Genomic DNA, 8,030 nt, shown 5'->3' with positions numbered 1-8,030 from the left:
GGGATTTACTACAGATAAACTCTCAACTGAAGCAGCCAGTCCATCATCAAACTTTTCTGTAGCATTATAAGACCCTTATGAGAAATAGCCTTACAGGAGGCCTACAATAGATATCTTGAAATGCTCAATTGACCCAATTTTGGGTAGTTATATGTTACGATGGTCACTCCATTCATATCTCATAGGTTTAATAGCAATCACTAAATAAAGATGATAAATTAGTTGAATAGCAATAAAAAGTAACGTGAATTTTTACGACGACATTCAAGTTTATCATACTATATTTCTGGAACCCATGAATTTAATTATTGAAGCTATTAATTTTCACTCTGGTAGCAAGAATTTAATCACCTTTAATCTTTATGAAATTAGTGCATCTAAAGCTAATTTTAGTTAGTTTTTTATTCTGTGCACCTTTACATTGAAAAATACATAATGCTATTTTTCTAGTAAATTCCAAACACCCAGAAGTTGAGTTGAAAACTAAGTCCTGATCAACATATATCAGCTTGTTTTACTTATTCAAACTTAGATTGAAATTTCCTAATTTTTATTTGACAATAAACAAACACAATCATTCATTTAGTTGCCTGAAAGCTAGATTGTGAATACAAATATACTGAATGATAATGGATGCCTATTACCTCTTAAAATAATTAGGAATTATTATAGGTATATATTGTTAAATGGATTGGTTTTATATTGTGTATTACTGTAAATGATTTTGAGAAATGATGAAATTGAACATTAACAATCAATTACGGCCAGCAAAGATAAATGAGAAAGAACTTTTTTTTTTGCTGCTGCTGCTGCTCTTACTTTGTTTTTATTGACTAGTTGTTAAATTGTTTCAATTTCCTCTTGACCTTTTAACATACTTCTAAGTTGTCTCATATTTTGAATTGTGTAAAGTACTGTAAACAAGTTATCTAAATGTGTGACTGAGGGGAAATTAATATTAATCATCTTTTTAGCCAATGATTCAAATTCTTTTCAAACTGTAAATTTAAGTATACTAATTGCATGTGAATATAACCTACAAATAATTATTTTTACTGAATATCATTTCATCTTTGTCTGTGTACCATTTCATCCTTGCCTTTCAAGACTGTCCTCTAATTATTAGCAACTGTCATTGAATTTCCTTTTACACAATTATGTTCTCTGAAAATCTAGGTCTCTTTTTCTTAAAATGTATAAGCAAATTTGGTTCTTTTAGGAGCAAAATTTAAGAGAACAGGGATGAGAATGCTGAAGTGGATAATGGGAATATCACCACTTGAAAGATTGGAAAATTATGAAACAAAGGATGTCAGGTGTAGTAAAGATTAAAAAGATACAGGTCACGACTGATGGTTTGTGCACGTGTTTAGGATGGATGGAGGGGAGCGAGTGGAAGGAGGTCTCGAGGGCACATCAGGCTATTGACCACTTAACGTAGGATAACTATAATTTATTTCTCGTAGAACCTAAGGCTATGTATTCTTAAAAGGTTAAGATGATTTGCTCCAGGAGCTATTGGACAAAAAAAAAAAAAAAAGTCACTTTTTCATGAGGGTGGGGAGAATAGCTTATCATATTCTAGCCATTAACACATGTATAAGTACAGTAGTAGTATTATAAATGTATCAGAAGTGTAAAAAAGTAATAACTGATGAATTTGGCTCTTATGTTTAAAAAAACCATCATATTTTCTTCTCATGTTATGACATTCTAACTAACTGAAAATTACATAGAGAGACAGTGCTAGAATTATTTTTTAAATATATCAGATAAAGGAAGAACTAAGTGTGCTCTGTAAAGATTTCACGTTTTATCTAATATGTTTACGTATTGTGCGACCAAGTAATTCATCAATCTTGTGTAACAGGGAGCAAAGGAAAGTCCTGAATTGAATGACAATATTTGTGTAAGAAATCCTTGTATCTAACGTCTTGAATTTTATTCCTAAGCATTAGAAGACTAATATAATTTCTCTCTCTCTCTCTCTCTCTCTCTCTCTCTCTCTCTCTCTCTCTCTCTCTCTCTCTCTCTCTTTTTTTTTTTTTTTTTTTTTTTTTGAATTAAGGTTATATTCACAATAAAATATACCTGTTTCAAAATAAGTTTAGATTGGAAACTTTTTTTTTTCCAAAAGTTGTTTGCAAGTTTAATCTCATAACTTCATATCAAATGTATTTTAATAAGAAATTAATTGTTTTCCCAAAATACCTATTTTAATGGTCATGTGTAACCTTCCAAATGCTTGTTTGCAGTAGTAAACCCTATTTATTTGTCTTTAATCCAGTTAAAGGTCATTTGTTTCCAAGCAAAATACAAAATTGCTATTAAAATGTCAGCTGGTTTTAAGCTTTGTATATTCGTTATACAAAAGATTCAATTAACAGCCTTGTTCTTAGTCTAGAGTGTATCCTGTATAGTTAATAACCGTTGTAGTTTGTAGCATTTTACTAATTAAATCTATATCAAAGAAGAGGGAATAGTGATATAATTCGAGTTCCAGAGAAGCATTAGTTTTTCCATGATTGCCTTAAGAGAAGGAAACCATCATCGAAGTAGTTTTAAAGCAACATTTCACGAGTGGTTTTAACAAAAAACTTGAAGATTATTCCTGAAAGGCTTAAAGTACTATTTACACCTAATGAAAGGGTCAAAATGAAATTTTTTTTAAAGAGTGCACTGACTTTTGATTCTTGAGAAGTAGGCTGGTTAAAGGGATATAGGAAGGAAGGAATTGCACCTAGGGCACTGCTGCGTGTGGAAAAAATTAGTTCATGATCGATATAGGATAATGGGCGGAATAATTACCTATAGGGAAGCTCAAAGAGAAAAAGTATGGGTTTTTATAGCACCATGGTGTATGCTCACAAAATTATTATCAACGTAGCATTTTAAAGGTTATTACTTTGAAAATAAAGTAATTTACAGAAATCATAGGGTATTGGTGTGGTAGAAATTTTAAATTGTAATAGATCTTTGTAAGTGGCTTTATAGGTAAAATTGCTTTGCAAATCTAAAAAAAATATTTTCATACAAATAGGGTGCACTTTGAAAAGGGTAATTGACATTTTTCCATTTAGATATTGAAGCGGATATCAAATGCTTAAAACCAGTTTCTTTTTATATACAACAAATAACTTTTTTCAGTGACGAATTTATTAGATACTTGCTTTAAACTTGAAATGGTTGTATAACTTATAACAATATTAGTTGGAATGATTTTATCAAGTATTTTGTTATAAATAGTAGGCCTATTTAATAATGTCAATTGCATAATAATTATTGGTAAAGACAAACCTACTTTAAGATACAAGACGTAGGGTCCTGAATGATAATATATGGCAGAAAGTGACTCCAGTGCTAATGGTATAATTACAGATCTTAAATAAGTAAAGATAAGATGGCCCAGCCCTTGGACGTCGGTGGTTAATATGTGAATTACAGATTACATTTGTCATATTCAAGATTCATTTTAGTCCGAGCTGTGAAGGATTTATTCATGATAATGACGAAAGTACTTTGATGGCTAGTTACAATCAACCTCTTTATTGCTATGAAAGTGACACTTCAGTGGAGCAATCCTGGCTTTTGGACAGGAGGTAATTTCTCAATTAACCCCCCCCCCCCCCCCATGAGAAGTTGTAAAGTTTAAGATATTCACTTCTCAAAACAGATAAATAGGAGAAAGATAAGGCTAGTTTTATGTGAGAAAGATTGACTGAACATAGTTCAGAGAACTGTTTCTTAAAAAGCCTAATTACATATGTACTGGCTCACAATGTTCATAATATTGATGATAATGGCAACAATATACTGTTTATGCTTGTATATGTTAAATGAGACATTTCTAGGAATAGTTTACTGAGCAGAGGGCCCCCCCCCCCCCCCTCCCAATAGTTGAGCTGTATCGTACAACATGAGTTTTACCCATCGATTTCAATTTTGAAATTCAGTAGTCCTAGGCTTTTATAATTTCGTATGATGGATATCGAGAAATAACGCCCTTTACTAATCCTCATAATTGTGCAGCTTATTTTCATTTACATTTTGGATTAAGTTGATTGTAATTAGCCATCAAAATATTTTATCGATATCATGAATAAATTTTTCACAGCAATGGCTATAATGAATCTAGGATATGTCAAAAGTAGTCCGTATGGCATATCGCTAATCATTAACATCAAAATGTTGAGCCATCCATCTTTATCTAATATGTAGCTATACTATTAGCAGTGGTATACCACTTTTTTGGCCATAAATTGTCTCGGAATCCTAGCTCTTATATCTTAGTTTTGTCTATACTGTACCAATAATTCTTATGCAATAGACTATAGCACGTAGTGCCTGCTACTTATAATCCAGTCCGTTGCCAATTTTCTATATGTTGTAGATCTTTCAAGTAATATGTTTTAGTATACCATAAAATATTGTACATCAAACTGTTGTAACTTTTAATTGTAAAAGTTACTTGTAACATCTTAAAGATTCTGAAATAAAATACATATGAAAGGTATTACTTTTTTAATTGTTTCCCTGGTATATATAAAAATAACCAAAATTAAAATTTGAAAAAAAAATTACAATAAATTATAACAATGCAAAGTATTATCCCTCTATTAAATCTCATATGACAGAGTATTCTCCTTGAACGCCCCCCTGCCCCTTCGAGTACCAGCAAGTATCTTATTCCCCACGAAAAATGAACCGAAAGGCTCATGAAATAGTCCTTTCTCTCTTAACTAGTCACTTGTTCATTTGGACTGTTAATAAACCCCCACATACAGAGTTCGTTCACCCCTCCTCCAATGGGGATGAGAACAGCATTAAAATTGTTTATGAATAAAGTACAAAATCTAGATGGCCAAACTGTCTTGGTATTGCATTTTGGACTATGTCTGTGAAGTAGGTTTTTATCAAGACTTAAAGTCAATGTTAATGGCCATGTTGTTTCCATTAGTTAATATTCCTCAAAAGCCCCTTATTCAGTCTTGAAGCTATTGAATTAGAATTTTAGGTACAAGAGTATACCTTATTATGGGAAACTTTGTATAAGGTAACCAAAGTATATGGTAATATAAAAACTTAAAAATTTGGTAAAAACTTTTATTGTAGAAGACTGAATGCCAAACAAGACAGGTTTCAGTGTAATAAGTTTAGTTATATAATTGAAATACAAACTGAAGTCAATGACATATATCAAATTCATGAAACCCCATCTCCTGAAAGCTTTAAACACCAGATTCAAAGAAAACTTGACATTTGTCATGCATTAAGCTCATGATATGACAAAGGAAGTCTGTTTTAAAAGTCACCCAACATCAAATATGGCACGATGAATGACAAAAAATCTTGTTTTCTTTGTTACCTAGACACCGTCCATTTTCTTTTTTGAATAACAGGTGTGTTTGAAGCTCAGCATTTGAGGTTACACATTTCATGATTGTGAATAGTAAGTAGTGCTTTATCTAATAGAAAGATAAAATTATTAATAAAAAAGGAGGAAAAGGAAAGCCCACCAAGGCCATCCCCTGTCCCACCTAGTAACCACACACTTAATGCAAAGATTTCTTCTTAGGACACAATGTTACTAGGCCCTTGAATGCTTTCCTTTTCCTCCTCTTTTTTTTTTTCTTTTTTTTTATTGATAATTTTACAATCAATGATAATGGGATTGTAATTTAAAGGCTCCAGGAATAACTTAGAATTCTTCTGAAGTTAATTGGTAAAACATTTATATTACAGAAATTATAGTGCTGACTCTTAAATGAAACATGAATCTAAACACTTATATAAGAACATAATTAATATTTCTAGAATGGAAAACAAATTGAAAATATAAAATCAGTAAAAGTCATTTTCAGGCCTTTGTGCGATTCTATAACGATCCATTACTACAGACACCTGAAGCTCGGTCAAAAGCAGACAAGATTCACAAATGCCAAGTTGCCTCCCAGTCTCGTGCCATTCCATGCACATGATTGAGTCAGGTAAAAGAGAAGAGACGTGCAAGACTACTGCCCTGACCATCCTTGCTACTTCTCCCAGCAGACAGTCAGATCGGACCGAAGTACGCATTCATCTTACACATCGACACTCAAATCATTTTAGCTGTGTAATAAAGTTCTCAAATACAAACCCTTGGAAAAACGGCATTGGAAAGTTTTAATAGAAACACTACAACTAACCACATCATTCTAAAATTTACAATATAGAGTTTAAATAACCTTGACTAAAAAATAATCTTATGAAAAAAAATGCCTTCTTTCTAATTGCAGATAGTGTTCTAAAACATTATTCTAATTGAATATTTACTTACAGTTTGAGGTAGATTGTTTTAATTCAAAATTGATGTAAATCTTACTAAGAAACATAGGCCTACAACCAATACCAATGACTTAATTTTACACCTACAGAATTTAATAAAGTCAAACCCACTAGATATTATTCTTAGCTTATAATCCTTTTATATACTATTTTCAGCTTATAACCCCTCACTATAGTATACTGTCCTCAGCAGATAAGCTCTTAATATACTATCATCTTATCACCTCTCACTACACTATCCTCACCTCATAATCCCTTACTATTCTTTCATGAGCATATGGTCTCTTACCTGTCTACATTGATATTTAACTTTAAATTAGTCAAAATAGTTATACTCAAGCTATTTTTAGTAATTAAAACAATGATAATTTCTGTATTTTTGTTCTTAATGGATTTTAGATTAACTCAGCCTGAAATGAAGTCTAAAATGCCATTTTAAAGTTACCAGAATGAGCACACACACAAGAGAGACTGAGATTACGTTCGCTGAGTACGATATTCTTTACTGGAAACTAGCACAAGATGAACACATGTTAAATTAGAGATATAATTTTAATATTGCTTGAAACCCAAAAGTCTCTAAGCTCCTATAAGACTTATAAAAAATTACTATCAAAGGGGAATATATCTTTAGATTATCAAATGCAAAACACCCAGCAGTTCACCAATATTTCAGAATAAAAAAAAAAAGCTAGAAAACTTTTTATAATAGAGAAAAACAAGACCAGCAATTATAACTTCTGTAAAAGTTAATTATTGTCAAGAAAATATAATGGGTGAAGCATTAAACTTAAATCTCTATGAACAAATAGACAAATTAAAATCTATCATTTTTTTCTCAGTGACTTTAGGAAAATAAATTTCCTCCTTAGATTAGTTTAGAAAAAACATAATTAATAGCTAAATTCTTTACAATCGAGAAAATAATTTTTATATATAAAATAAAATAAAAACTAAACATTTTTGTTAAAACGTAGTTATCTCAGAAAATCTACATTTAGACATACTAAAACTTCAAGTGATTTTTTTACTCGAATACATTTTTGTGATTATAATATGACCAATTTAAAAAATTTAAAATAGTAAATCTTTTATATGATCTGGTCTCTGAACCTGAAGATTCTACTCTTGGAAAAAAAAGTTTTTCGAAGAAACGAGAGCTTGAAGCTTGCCAATGTACTGACTGTCTGGGTGTTGTACTTAATTGATAAGAGGATATTTTTCACCTTCTTCATAAGCTACGCTACATAATTTTAAATGAAAACCCCACAATAATTCTTTATGAAAAATCTGCAATCTTAATTCGTACCAATCTATATAAAAAGCCATGACTAAAATCCTTTGTGTGACTTCTTCAAGGAAATAATGACAAAAAGCTGATTTTTCTTGTCCACCTTGGGACATGGTCTGTAGAGGGAAAATATTCAAAAGAACAACCTAACTTCTCCATAAGAATCTGACACCAATCACTCAATATTACCACAACAATCCTTCATTCCTTGCAGCGCAATTCATAACACTTTCATAGCACCAAGTCCCAGCATTCAATATTTTCATATTCTCATCACAATTAAATCAGACACTGATAGCAAGGATAAAAATATACTGGGTTTTATTCCATTTGGTCTACTGATGTGCGATGAATAATATTCTTAAAGAGCAAAAGAAGCATAAAAAACAATTGATCTCGTTACCTATACGAAATG

This window comes from Palaemon carinicauda, chromosome 6 (assembly GCF_036898095.1).
Source record: "Palaemon carinicauda isolate YSFRI2023 chromosome 6, ASM3689809v2, whole genome shotgun sequence".
NCBI classification, from domain to species: domain Eukaryota; kingdom Metazoa; phylum Arthropoda; class Malacostraca; order Decapoda; family Palaemonidae; genus Palaemon; species Palaemon carinicauda.
Note: the sequence above shows the minus strand (reverse complement) of the source record.